Source organism: Magnolia sinica, chromosome 17, assembly GCF_029962835.1.
Source record: "Magnolia sinica isolate HGM2019 chromosome 17, MsV1, whole genome shotgun sequence".
NCBI classification, from domain to species: Eukaryota; Viridiplantae; Streptophyta; class Magnoliopsida; order Magnoliales; family Magnoliaceae; genus Magnolia; species Magnolia sinica.
In genome coordinates this window covers 28,959,551-28,975,150 of record NC_080589.1, presented here as the reverse complement: position 1 = coordinate 28,975,150, position 15,600 = coordinate 28,959,551, and positions in this window count along the sequence as shown.

Sequence of the window (15,600 nt, the reverse complement as noted above, 5' to 3'; positions counted from 1 at the left end):
CTACTTTAATTTCTAAAGGATTTGGTCCCTAGTGATTTCTGCCTAAGATGGTACTCGGGTCTTTGTATGGATTTTCCAAGACGTTACAATCCACCCCCCTTAAAATTTTTTTTCGTACTCCTTGAGAATCTGAGGGTAGTTCTTGCGAACCTTAGCTTTTGTCTCCTAAGTAGCCTCTTCCTCTATGTGGTGTGTCCACAGAACCTTCACAAGTGGAATCACTTTACTGCGCAACACCTGCTCCTTCCTATCTAGAATCCGCGTTGGTCGCAGTACATAAGTAGCATCTTCACTTAACTGTATCTGCTCCCATCTAATATGTAGGAAGGATCAGGAACGTATTTCTTCAGCATAGACACGTGAAATATGTTGTGCACGCCGACGAGTGGTGTGGGCAAAGTAAGGCGGTAAGTTACCACCCTCGATCAAGTATCTGGAATGGGAAAATGAATTTTGGCATGAGCTTCCCCTTCTTTCCAAACCTAAGGACTCCCTTCATGGGGAAAACTTTCAGGAACACATGGTCCCCAACCTCGAACTTTAACTGTCACCGCCTCGTATCGGTGTAGCTCTTCTGTCTGCTCTGTGCTGCCAGAAGTCGACGCTTGATAATGTCGATCTTCTCTGAGGTCGCCTATACTAACTCAGGGCCAATCAAGCTCTTCTAGCCAACCTCTGCCCAGTAATGCGGTGCTCGATAAGGACGCCCATACAAGGCCTCATAGGGAGCCATGCCAATACTCACCTGAAAACTGTTGTTATAAGCGAACTCTGTATAAGGAATACAGTTGTCCCAATTGTCTTTGAAATTCAGCACACAAGCTCACAACATATCTTCCAACACCTAATTTACCCATTTCGTCTGCCCGTCAATCTGTGGGTGGAACGCGGTACTGAACTTCAGTTTCACACCCATGCTTCCTGGATACGAGTCTAGAAGATATATGTGAATCGCGTGTCTCGGTCCGATACGATCTCCATGGGAACTCCATGCAGACGCATAATTTCCTTGATGTATAACCTGGCTAACTCGTTTGCGGAGTTTGAAACTCTGATAGGGAGAAAATGAGCTGATTTCGTCAATCGGTCTACAATCACCCATATGGAATCATGTCTCTTCCTCGTCTTTGGTAGCCCTGAGATAACATCCATGGAAATGAAATCCCATTTCTATTCAGCTATGAGCATGAACTGAAGTAAACTAGGAGGTCGGCGATGCTCTGCCTTGACCTACTGGCATGTGAGACAACGGGACACATAATCCGCTATGTGGGCCTTAATGTTGTCCCAGTAGTATGAGCGCTTCATGTCTCTGTACATCTTCGTACTGCCAGGATGCAGTGCCATCCTTGAATTGTGAGCAGCTTCGAGAACTTCCTTCCTCAAGTCATAAAGATTTGGGATGCATAAGCGGCCATGATAACGTAAACCCCCATCCATGCCAACTCTCCATTCTGAGTCTCCACTCTCACTAACCTGCCTTCTCAACTCTGCCAATCCTTTATCTTCCTTTTGAGCCATAATGATTCGGTCATTGATAAGTTGCTGAACCCGAATATGTGCGATGCTCTCGAAAGGCTCCTTTACCATAAGTCTCTACTGAAAGTCTTGCACAAACTCTACCATATCCCACTTTGCCATCATCAGCAAAGCCGCGAATGTTATCACCTTCTTGCGGCTCAACGCGTCTGCCACAAGGTTGGCCTTGCCAAGATGGTAGGAGACCTCGAACTTGAAGTCCTTCAAAGTTTTCATCCATCGTCACTGCCTCATATTCAGGTCCCTCTGCGTGAATATGTATCCAGGGCTCTTGTGGTTGCAAAAGAGCTCAAACTCCTCTCCGTAGAGGTAATGTCTCTAGAGTTTTAATGCAAAGATGATGGCCGCTAACTCCAAGTCATGCGTAGGGTAATTTTTCTCGTGTTTCCTCAACTGTTGAGATGCATAGGCGATGACCCTGTCCTTCTGCATCAGAACACAACCCAAACTGACACGAGATGCGTCGGTGTATATCGTATACTTGATCCCTTACTCTGGCAATAGTAACACAGGGGTAGATGTCAACTTATCCTTCAGCTCCTAAAAAGCTGCTTCGCCTTCTCGTTCCAAGCGAACTTGAGATCTTTCCAAGTCAGTTGTGACAATGGTCTGGCTATCATGGAAAAGTCCCGAATGAACCGTCGATAGTAACCTGCCAGGCTAAGAAAACTTCTCACCTCGATAACCGAACCGGGCTGCTCCCAGTCTTGAACTGTGGCTACCTTAGTAAGGTCCACAGCTATCCCTTCCTTGGACACCACGTGTCCCAGGAAATTGACTTCTTCCTTCCAGAAGTCACACTTCTTATACTGTGCAAACAACTGGTTCTTCCTGAGAGTATTAAAGACTGCTCGCAGGTGCTCCTCGTGATCTTCCTGACTCTTGGAGTATATCAGGATGTCATCTATAAACATGATGATGAATCGGAATAGATACAACCAAAACACCCTATTCATCAGGTCCATGAACATAGCCGGTGCATTTGTGAGTCCAAACGACATCACAAGGAACTCGTAATGACCAAAATTGGTCTTGAAAGCTGTCTTCTGCACGTCCTCATCCCTGACGCATAACTGCTGATACCCTGACTGTAAGTTGATCTTCATGAAATACTGCACCCCCTTCAACTGATCAAACAGGTCATCTATCGTTGGCAAAGGATACTTGTTCTTCACCGTCACTTGGTTCAACCTGAGATAATCAATACACAATCGTAGAGATCCATCCTTCTTCATCACAAACAGCACATGTGCTCCCCATGGAGACACGCTAGGCCATATAAAGCCTGCATCTAACAGATCATCGATCTGTTTCCTCAGTTCCTCCATCTCACATGGAGGCATGCGATAGGTCGGTAGTGAAATGGGTGTCACACCCGACACTAGATCAATAGTAAAATTGATCTCGCGCTAAGGAGGTAATCTAGGTCAGATTCAGCATACTCATAAACTCAACTACATAGCATTCATATTATAGGTCAAAGAAACTTCATGCATTTCATTTAACAAAATTGTCACAATATATGAGATGCAGCATTACATAGGTCATGACAGTGGATGCATGTGAGCTAATCTAAGTAAAGTTCCACATACTAAAACCTACAAATTGCACTACCATCTTAATAAGCCTATCAAGGCTATACATATAGAAACAAGCAAACAAGCAACCAAGCAAACTAAAAGATGACTACATGTACGACTAGTCGTTTGACTCTGGCGATGGGGGAGGTGCCCCCTTGTCTTGTAGACAACACAGGATGACCCTTAAGGTGCGAGACACCTTCTTGAATTTCTATTTCATAAAGGCCTTGTTCTCTTCAAGCTTGGCTCGGGTCTCTCCAAGTTCGGCCCGGACCTGTCCGACCTCCTGTCGCAGGGTGGCTTGGCCCTCCTCGATTCGAGCCCAGTGGGCTTCTGAAGTAGCTCGATCACTGTCACGCTCATAAGTGGCAGGACGAGAGCCCTCATCAATGTCTTGGGCCTCCTCTTCTTCCTCTTCCTACTCTTCTTCTATCTCCTCTCCACCTTCTTCATCGCTCACTTCCTCTTCACTTTCTGTTTCATCCTCACTCTCGTCGAGTCGGGCTTGACGCTGTTGTGGCCTAATCTCCATATTGTTGAGAGTAGTGTCATTGATGAAATGGATTGGCACAGGAATTTCTGTGCCAAGTCTGTAGCCGAATTCACTGCAAGCTTGCATATGAGTCAGCTGAATGGAAGTGAAATGGCCGTCCTAGTGGAGAGTGCGGTCTGAACTATCTATAGTAGTACATATGTGAGCAAGCACAGCTTGTCTCCCTACCCTACTCGGTACAAAAAGTCTACCATCAGATGCATGCAGTCGCTGCGATTGCTCCACCTGGGGTACACATTGTATGTGAAGATGTGGTGGAGCAGGCGGAAGTCATCGGTCATATTGGTCGCTAGGAGGCTATTGTTTGGATTCCAGTGGGTCAGTTGGCCACAAAGGAATCGTGTGGGGTGATCCTTTTCACGCGCACTCCTAAGATTCTTCTCACTAGCGTGGACCTCGCTAAGCGGCATTCCCATGAGTCGGGCTATTAAGCCAACATCAACTGTGGCCTCCCACCTTCCCATGGGAATCTTGAATTGTAAAGGCTCCAATGTTGGCTCCCGTATATGGGCGTAGAAGGCTCGGACAGTGCTCACATTCACGTGGAACTTGCCCTCAAATATATAGGACCCCACTCGGCATCCACCAGGCGGTCCATCCCCAGATATTCCCCAAAGAGCCTCTCGTCCATGTGTGCTTCAAAAAGGACCCTATGGCCCTGAAATCTTCCATGGGACAGATCTGCCAGTAGAGCTCTCTTAAGGGGAGCCTGGAGATCGAGGTCCTGCTTTTTCTTATCTCTCGATCGATGCTTGTACCTACAGCGGCGCTTTTCGGCCTTCTCGAACAAGTAGGGCGGCTAGGCTTGGCTTCCTTCATGGAAGCTCTCTTCTTCCCCATGAGAGAAAGAAGTGTGGAAATGGAGAAAATAGCCGTTACAAGCTCGAAAAGAGCCATTTGAGTGAAATAAGGTGGAGGGATAGGATGAGTTGTTGGACGTTGAGATTTTTGAGACACAATGGAGTGCTTGTGTGCTCAAATGATGAGGATTAAGAGAGATAGGTAGTTGTGGAAGATGGATTTGAGAGAGTAGTAGAGGTGGTGCAAGAAAAGAGAAGAAGATGAGTTTGGAGGGGTGATTTGAGAGGGGAAAAAGGGATTTGTAGAGGAAAATGAAAGCTTGGAGATGTGTAAGAGGGGAGAGGAGAGAAAATTGAAGGGATATAGGGCTCCTACGTGATTTCGTGGGCCCCACAATGTCCCACAAGTGCCAACCCACTGCGGCCCGACAGGCCCGGACTGGGTGATCGACGAGGCCTCACCGATCCGGTGATGCCATCGCCTGTCCTTGGACTCCCCAATGAGGGCTCATCCCAGGGTCGATGCCATCCCACCGAGGTGCCGTATGTGTGCGGAGTCCACTTTGGATCCTCTCGTTTTGCACCGTTTGGGTCCCCTAGTCCGTTTGAATCGTTTCGAGTCCCATCTCATATATATTCACGTGTTTTGGGTTGTTTGAGTGTGGAACTTGTCAATTTATCATCTAGACCCATTGATTGCAGGTCTAGAAAAGGTCTGGGGTCACCACGCATGATCTTAAATGCATACGGGCCGCAATTTCAAGGGTCAATTTCGGTCGATTTCGTCGATTGGCGAAACTGGGGATCCTATGACTGTTCCTACATTTTGTCGCTCCCTTCTAAGTCAAAGTACGTCAGTGTGCATTGTGTGACCATAACCCATGTCCAGTTTAATCTAAATCATGCTTTGATACCAACTTATAATGCCCTGAAAATCAGGGGTCGAGTAGCAGCCCAACTCCTGAGTTCCAACACATCACTTATGCAACATAGATAATGATGATTAAATATTATCTATATTAGTGCCTTAAACATGAATGAGATTATACCAAAATAGCATTCATACTCCAGAGACTGTTAAATTATGCAAGCAGAAGACTGTGATAGATATATAAAACATATAAGTGATTGTAAGTCTCCTGAGTATGATCATGTTACCAGGTCAATTAATTTCATGTAAAGTTTTCAAAATATACAAAATGTGTGATATTGTCTAGTCAGCATCCTAGTAATCCTCGTCAATTAGAACATGGCCTACGTAGACCCACCTGATAGCTGCATATAGGAGAACTCCTCATTATCATAAAAGTCCAGCTCCACTATGTAAGCATCGCCATCATCTGCAACTACAATAGGGTCTGGTTGGTGTTTAAAGCACCGTCCCAGAACGTGGGAGTGTGTGATCAACTCAGTGGAGCTATAAGGCAAAGGTTAACATGTTATCAATTTAGTCAAGCAGTAATGATAAAGCAGATGTCTTAAGTACTCTTGTTAATGTAAGTATGAAATGTGATAATGATGTATGCCCTCTCCTGCACTCCTTCTACGACATCATCTCACGATCGCGATATGCAACACTCTCGCTGTGCTCAACTTCAATTCTAAAGGCACATGTAATGCGGTGCATGTGCGTGATTAGCCAAGTTCTTAATTAAGCATATTCATACAGTAGGTTGGAAAGCTAAGATACCTCCCTTTATATTATTAACCTAAACATTGATCCATCTAGGGTCGTCAATCTTAGCAGTTACGTACGATAGGTAGTTCCAGGTCGCTATAAGGAGGCTCGTCACCTCAGCGTAGTCCTAGTGTATACTCGAGGTCATTATAGGCTCGTCACTTGATCGTATGCCGACAGCTTGAATACAGTGTCCCATACCACCGTATTTGGCTCACAAGTCTGGGTTGCTCATTGGACACTACGGGGAGGCTCGTCACCCCAACGTAGGCTGACAGCATGACCATGATGTCCCATACCACCATGCCTAGCTCATGAGTCTTAGCGGATTGAGGTACCAAGGTTTAACGGGCTTTACACTGGTAAGTTGGTACTTTAAATTCAAACAGTAGCGTCCATACATGGTGAACATATAATGGGTCAATCGGGTTACTTGACAAGCTTGGTTAGTACGAGCGTATGTTGACTTGGTCGACATAAAGTGCGTAAGCACTCCACATGGCCTAACCACTGTCGGCAAATCTCCGTACGACTTGGATTCCCCGAACGCGTCGGATGTGGCGGGAGTAGTTCCACCACTTAACCGGGAACCATTACCGATTACTTGGACTATGTCATAGTCCCAATCACACTCCAACCAATAGCATTCACATATGGTAATCCAAGACAACATGTGACAACTAAAATCAAATATAAATCTTACTTGAGCAATTTAACAAAACACATACTACACATGTTACCATACCTAGGCATTTCATCCCTAACTCACAAAGCAGTAAGATAGGTTACATAGAGGAATCCGTAACCATAGATAAGGGAATTGAGAATCTTATCTCAACACCCTCATGGCATACATTTAAACAAGCATTTTCTCATTCAAGCATTTTATCAGACACTTAGATTAGACATAACACATACATGTAACAAATTGGTTATAGCATCTATTATGGCAAATCCTTTCACAAGGAGTTTCCATACGTATGACAATCATGTAATCTCAATCATATAATCATAGTAAGCATAAATCATAATTCCATATTCATTCAGGCATTTCAACAAACACATGGAATGCATTTTATTTAACATAGTTCACATATTTATGTAATACACGGAAATCATTACGTCTAAGCACATGTGACAGCAATCAAGTCAGTCATAAATCATTACTGACATTAAAAGGCATGAAAACTATAACCTAAACATTTATAGTCAGCACCTTTTACCGGTAGACTCGTAACGAACTCAGTTTAAACACTAAGTCTTTGTCTACGGTACAACGACAACCTATAACATGAAACATGTTGGCTATTCCACCATCTGCTCTATTTGAATCCCTAAAACAGATTAGGGTTAGGATTTCTTACCCAAATATGGAGTCAGAATCACCGGAATAATAATATAGTAACGGAGGTTAAGCACGTGGAATGGCAGGGAAGAATCCCAGGAACAATCCGCCGCTCTCTCTCTCACTTTCTCTCTCTTTCCTTCTCTTTCTTCTCTCTCTAGGGTTTACAAATTCGTATGTGAAGGGAGAGAGAGGGTTTAAGGCGCTTATATAGGCCCAAAACTGAACTCAATGGCCTCAAGGCCATGATATACTTAGGTTATAACCAAATAGTGGCCATTTCGGTTCAACGAAGTGCATTTGGAGGCCCCTTTTGTGTGTACGGTCTGGAGTAAGTCTCCTGACATTGGATCTATGTTAAGTTAAGTTTTTGATCTGATCAGATTTATAGATCGACCGTGGCGGACCTATTTTAGTTCAACGGTCACCGGTACTCGATCAGGGCCACAAGTACACTGACATGTGTTAGAAATTTTCCCTAATCTGAGGTTGTAATTGGGTCAGAATTTTATGGTCTGAATCCTTAAAATTGGCCTGCAAGCGAGCGACTCAATTCACTTAAGTTTTAGTTTGTTTCCTAAAGATATTCGTGTTTCTCACACACTTCACTCCGGGCTCAAGTTGTACGTTTCTGGTTACTATTAGGACTTGGTTTTGGAGGTGGTTGTCAAGTCTAGCAAAGCGGTCATAACTATATAGTTTTGTGGTAATCAGACTTTCGACGTGCGGTCCAGGTTCGATAGGGAGTTTCGTGATGCTCCCGAGAACAACTGGGTTTAGAGATTGGTCCTAAGTTTCTAGGTAATGTGGCGTTAGCGATTCTGCTAGTTTTGGGTCTTATAGTTTGTATTTAAAGTGATTAGTGCTGATTTCACAGGTAGTCTATAGCACGTAGTTAATTCTCATTTAATTTCTAAAGGATTTGGTCCTTAGTGATTTCTGCCTGAGGTGGTGGTACTCGAGTCTTTATACGGATTTTCCGAGACGTTACAGTAACGAAGGAAGAGTGAAGAGAATAATCATTATATTTTATTTATTTTGAATTTGTTTACATCCTTTCTCTCCTTTAATTCTAAAATAAAGTATTTTCATAATGCAACACAAGTATGAAATATTTTAATATTAATTTCTGCAACATTTCGTATCATATCATGATCTTCAGTATGGAAATATTGTTGTGCCAGAAAAATATTCATCCTGATTGATTCCATGCTCTTGAGAAGATACTTTGATCTTTTAACCCAAATTAGGGTCCTTTTCGATCCCCTCAAAATAAATAATCTTCACTTGAGCTTACTGTCCACACAATGGATTTATTGTGCGCACATGATTGTTGTGCGCACTCATTATGTGGACCACTCATTGTGTGCCCCTCTCCATTGTGCGGGCCGCCCGTTGTGCACTGCACAATGGGCTCTTTCAATACCTGAGCTCTTCTGAGACCAGATTCTTCTCTGCTACTCTGGTGCCATTCGAATGAATAAATTATAGAAGATAGTGGGGTATTTATAGCCTTTCGCATGTGTGGGCTTTTCACAAAAGATTGATTGTTCGCATATACTCATTGTGCGAATATGCACATTGTGCGCCGCACAATGATACTTCTAAGGCAACTTCTATTGTACGCCGCACAATTATACTTCTAAGTTAATTTCTGTTGTGCACTGCATAACCAAATGGCGTATAACTTTGTCTTCTTTTGGAGTTTTTTTTTCTCTTCTTCTGATCAATTTTTATGTCTCAATAGATGGCCCCTTGATCCTTCATTTTTGACTTTCTGTCTTCTAAGTGAAAATGTAGGATCAATCTTGACAAATTTTGTTCTATTCCCTCTTTGTGAACAACTGGACTCCTTGCGCATAACCGAACTTTTTGCGCACAACCCAAGTCCGGGAGCACTATATAAAAAGGAGTTGGCTTCGTTCCATTCATTCAGACTCCTACCTATTCCTATTTGTGCACTAAGTTCCCTCCGTCCAATGTGTCATTACGCACAACACGTTCCAGCGCACAATGAACTCTGCGCACAACGCATGCTAGTGCACAACTGATCATGCGCACAACCCTTCTTTACGCACAACCCATCTCCACGTACAGCGAATTCCAGCACATAATTGTCCCAATGCATAGCAATCCCAATGCACAACTGGACCCTTTTCATTGAATTTTCTCTATCTCTTCAATGGCTCGTTCTAAAAGGCCGCATACTTCTTCGATGAACATATTGCTGAATCTTCAAATCCAACATCAATAGAAAATTGTCCTTAGAAAAGAACTCGGTCAACTGAGGATTACTCTTCTTTCTTCAAGGTATTGGATCCACCAATTATTAACTTTGCCAATCGTACCCAATGCCTTGCTGACCCCATTTGCCATGCTATATTAATGAGGGAACTTGAGGGTTCACTAATAGAGGGTCATGAATCTGATTAGGGGAACTGGTTGAAGTCTGCTGCTAACTTCTGAATTGACAGTCCTCACCCTGCTCCCGCTGAATCTTCTCCTCCCCCCTCTTTTTTAAACAACAAGAAGCAGAAGAGTAAAGATGAAATTGTTCAGGAGAAGATAAGAGATCGCAACAAGAGACACTATCAGAACGTCTGGGATATGATCAAGTCTCAGGAAGTGAAGGGTAGCTATCAGCAGATAGGTGATGTTATCATCAGGTATTCCCAAGTTATGCTCAGATACTATCTTCTGTCACGCCCCAAACCTGGAAATCGGGCTCATAAAATTTTCGATTGCCGAATCCGGTGCCGACAGCTTCCGTAGTACCCCATTCTTGACTTTTAGTGTACATATGCCAGATTTTGATCCTGGGATCCTACAAGGAGGATTTTCCAACGTACATTTGTCTCGTAAGAAGCATAACCACAAGTTTGCCCAAATCACAAAGGCAAAATCATCATCACATATCCACTAATATAAACTTTGAATACAATGCTGAAGGGGAAATATATATGTCTAAATCAAAGCTCTAAAAGACCGCTGCACAGTCCATGCTCAATGCTGCTACAACCTAACACCACCTGCACGCATCTATTGTGCATAAGCTTATAGAAAACTTAGAGGGTGGTGAAAGTGTGTGCACAAGATAAGTGCCAAGTATCAATGCAATACAATGTCAAAAATATTGGCAAGATCATGAATCATACGATAACAGAGTAAGCGAAAATACTGACAAGTCCATGAGTCATACAATATCAGAGTACGCAATACAGATCAGTTATGCAAATGAGGAGTCATAGAGAGCCAAATATCAGATGCCGAGGGTATAATGCAATATGTAAATTCTGCTAAGTCCGTTTAGGCTATATAAGTACAGAAAACATAATAACCCAAAATTCCATATGCCTGTGGATGCAATATGCGATGCGATTGAAATGACCAAGCCGAAGTGTGAGGTCAGGATGATAGTATGTAGTATCACAAGCTATGGGGGTCCTTCACAAGGGACTTTTATCCAATCCAGTCCCGTACCTAAATTTGGATTGTCAGACTTAATGTGGTAAACTCCTGATCTCAATTAGTCGTTTGCCCAACCGAGATCCCGACCATGCGAAGGTACATGTAATAAATAGTTACGCACCACCAGCCCGAGTGGATAATGAATGAGTATACAATTCCTTCTTAATAAGTCCACATATCAATACGGTTCCCATCTGGCCATCCACAATATGCCTGTGGAGGCTATGACCCTGATGTCGCTAGGGCGTACAATGATCATGTCACACATATGTGAGGTGCATGAGTCACACCGTACAGTCATGCAACAATCCCATGCATACCACGTTCTCATGTGGGTAACTCCTATCCATGAGTCCCATAAATAATCTACGTAACGACATATGCAATGATCAGTCACTACTCATATCAAGCATACATATGATGCGTATGGGCATGAGTCATGGAGTTACATTGAGCATGGTATAAGGTGATGAACTATCCTCACAACGAAGATGGGCCTAAATGGCCTACACACCACAAGTATGGGCCTATCAATGGGCACTAGGGAGAGTTATAATGTGGACATTTAACCAATATTATTCTTACAATGTGGACGTTAAACTATCATTGCTCCCAAGGCACAACCTGCCATAAGCATCATCACATAAACCATGGTAGAATTACACATCACAATGGACCTAATATACATATCATTGGGCCTTGACCCATGGGCCTAAAATACATCAAATGGGTTGCATCACATGGGCCTTATATATATCAAGGTGGCCCTCAATGGACGAGCCTTATACACATCAAGGTGGGCCTCAACAACGGGCCTTGTACACATCAAGGTGGGCCTCAACTATGGGCCTTATAATTTCCCAAAAATGAATCATATTGAAGGATCATTTGGACCATACCACAAATAGTAATAGAGATAATAATTTTCATGATTAAATAAATCACAGGGCCCACTTTAAAGTTTATTTCCCAACCAGTCTAATCATAAGGTCATAAAGACCTGGATTAAGAGGGGAAAACAAATATCATATACGTCCAAACCCTGTAGCCCATGGGTTTTAATGGTGGACGTTCAAACCCACTATTTATGTGGTGTGGTCCACTTGATTGATGGCTGGACACATAATGGAGTGGCCTGCTGTGATGTATTTGAGATCCAACCTATTTATAAGTTAACATAGTAATAGATGAAGTGAAAACAAATATCGGCTTTATTAAAAACTACTATGGCCCTTAGAAGTTTGAATGGTGTACGTCACTGTCCACTATTTAAATAGTAGGGTCCACTTGAACCTTAGATCTAACTTAGTTTTAGTCTCAAGCCTGTAAGACAAGCTTACCAAATGGTTGGACGGTTTGGATGCAATACATGCATCATGGTGGGTCTCATGGACGGCGTGGATGAAACAGGTGGGACCCACAGAACATGATGACACCACTACAACAGCTATGTAGCTGGAGTGAAGTACACTAGCCGTCCCACTCACAACGTCAATGGGTCCCACGTGGGGCCCACCATAATGTTTATTTTCCACCCAATCTGTTAAGAAGGTCACATAGACTCGATGAAGAGAAAAGTCAAATTTCATAATGATCCAAAGCTTCTGCAACCACAAAAGGTTTTCAATGGCAGACGCTCAATCCTCACTGTTTCCTGCCGTGTGGGCCACCAGAGCTCCTAGTATGGCCGAGTTTTGGAGTGGCCCACTGTCCTAAAGGAACCCACCAAATACACGGTGTTGATGTATGGTACACATCATGGTGGGGCCCACAGCTGGGACCCAACGGTCCATGCCTCTCGCCAACGTGCAACAGAGGATGCTGTTGCAATGTCCTCTAGACGTAAGCAGCAGCAGCCTTGTAGCAATGTATATTAATTTTTTTAAAAAAATGTTTTTTCATGATTTTTCCTATGTGGGGTCCGCATCAGGAGAATCCGACCTAGCCATTGGATTCTATGGCTCAAGATGGCCTGAATGAACCCAATATTCAATGTGTTTTGGTGTACAGAAACATAAGAGTCAATTTTAATGGTAAAAACCTCAGTTTTCTATGTTATGGCCCGCTAGATAATCAGATTGGCTTCATTTTTCGGCTCAACACCTAAAATGAGTTGGGAAATAAGATGAACGGCGTGGATTAGGTTCATAATCAAGGTGGGGCCTACATGAGCGGCCCACCCCTAAGCTTTGAACCAAGATAATATTTTTGTGGTTTGCACGTCAGTACACACTTCACGACCTGGCCACGTCCAGTGTCCCTGGACGCTAGGCAGTTGCATACAACACATTTCTAAGGTGGGCCCCAGCTACATACATGTTGCTTAGGTAGGCGACCAAAAAGTTTGATGGTGTGGATAAGACATACATCAAGGTGGGGTCCATCCGGGTTGGCCACACAGCCACATCATCATATAAAAATGAAAAAGAGAGGGAGAGGGAGAAAGCAAGAGAGAGAGACACGTGTGATAGAGGGCTCTGCCATTATGAGCCCTCCTTTGCATTCAATCATACATCAAGTGGGTCCTAATACATGTGGGCCCACTAAATCAAAAATCAACGGCGCAGATTCCTTCTCCACCAAAATGGAAGGTCTAGATGACCCTATTTATGTAAGGAAGATAAACATCATGATTGGGTCCATGTAGAATGGCCCCATCATGAAATGATCATGAGAATCAAGGTGGGCCATCGGCCATACCTAGGGTCCAAAGTGAGATCCATACCATTAATCGGTAGGCCCCACTTGGCCCATCATCAAAAATGAAATCTAGCCCTATAGAAACACCCACTGTTCGATCTTCTTGGCCCGATGGAACGCCGAGCTCCTTGTGTCTCACTTTGATGAAAGATGATGAGAAATGAAGGGCTAGGTTGATGGATCTTGGAATGGGAAGTGGGCCACACAACTCACTATTTTCTCTCTTGGAAGTGCTTGGACGTGCACTCCTTTGCTTGCTTAGAAAATGTGAAGAGAAAGAGAGAGAGAGGGTGGTTGTAAGAGAGGTGATAGTTGTACTTGACATATATGGGTGCGTAAGAGGGAGGGAGAGAGTTGACTCTGGGGTTGCTCTTGTACTTGACGTAAGGTGATTGATTGATTGATGGGACATGTTGTAGAGATTTTCTTGGGATTAAAACGTGCGGTGTTTTTCTCGAACTGAACGCGGGCCCACATCTCCTGGACAGGGTATCGGATCGGTGTGTAAGACGTAGCGTCGGAACCGATGTGACGGTGCAGTCGCAATGGTATAAGTCTCGGATTGAGCTGACTCAGATCTATGAGATATAACTTAGGATCACGCACAACCATTGTCTACGTGTCGTAGGTCGCTGAAATTCTACCGGGAGGACCGTGGAAGCCTACGGAATAGTACAGGCTAGGATATGGGCCTCATAAAGAGGCTTACCCAAAATATAAAAAATAGACAAAATATGTGGCGAATGCCAAATTAGCAAGCAAACTAGGAGATCTCACAAAAAGGTAGACTCCAATGCCACATCTAAACCGCTCGAACTCCTTTATATGGATCTTATTGGACCAACTAGAACGGAGAGTAGAGGTGGCAAGAAGTACATACTAGTAATTGTTGATGACTTTACCAGATATACCTGGGTAGTCTTCTTGAGAGACAAATCAAAGACTCTCGATGAAGTAAAAAGGATACTTAGATGTATCCAAACTGAAAAAGTGTCTCAAGTCTGTAAGATCCGTAGCGATCATGGATCAGAATTTGAGAATAGCAGTTTTGAGAAGTTTTGCAATGATCAGGGAATATCATATGAATTCTTTACGCCCAAAACACTACAACAAAATGGTATAGTAGAAAGAAAAAATAGAGTGCTTCAAGAAATGGCTAATGTAATGTTAAACAGTATGAAGCTCCCTAAAAATCTTTGGGCCGAAGCCATAAATACTGCGTGTTATATAATTAACTGTGTTTATACTAGAAAATTAAATTGTAAAACGGCTTATGAAATGTGGTTTAATAAGAAGCCTACTGTTAAATACTTTCGAGTTTTTGGCAGCAAGTACTACATTTTACGTGAATGGAAAAATCTAGATAAGTTTGACACCAAAAGTGATGAAGGGGTATTTTTAGGGTATGCTCTGAATAGTCGAGCATATCGGGTTCTTAATAAAAGGACCAGTGTAATTCAAGAATCCATTAATGTGGTTATTGACGATCAATTAAATACACCTGTCTTATGTTCAGAAAATGATGAAGTTCTTTTAATTGATAAACCAGATACTTCATCAAGTCAAAATAATTCTAAACTAAGGACTGTTAAAGATCATCCAACTAATCAGATTCTTGAAAACCCTCTCATTGGTGTGTGCACTCATAAACAACTAGAAGATATGTGTAATTATGTGTGCTTTACATCTCAGATAGAACTGGTTAACGTAAAAGAAGCTTGTACTAACGAAAACTGGATAATTGCATTGCAAGAAGAGCTTAATCAATTTGTTAGAAATGATGTTTGGTACTTAGTTCCTAGACCAAAAGATAAACACATTATTAGAACTAAGTGAATTTTTAAAAATAAGTCTAATGAACTTGGTAATATGATTAGAAACAAGGCTAGACTGGTTGTACAAGGGTACACTCAAATTGAAGGCATCGATTATGATGA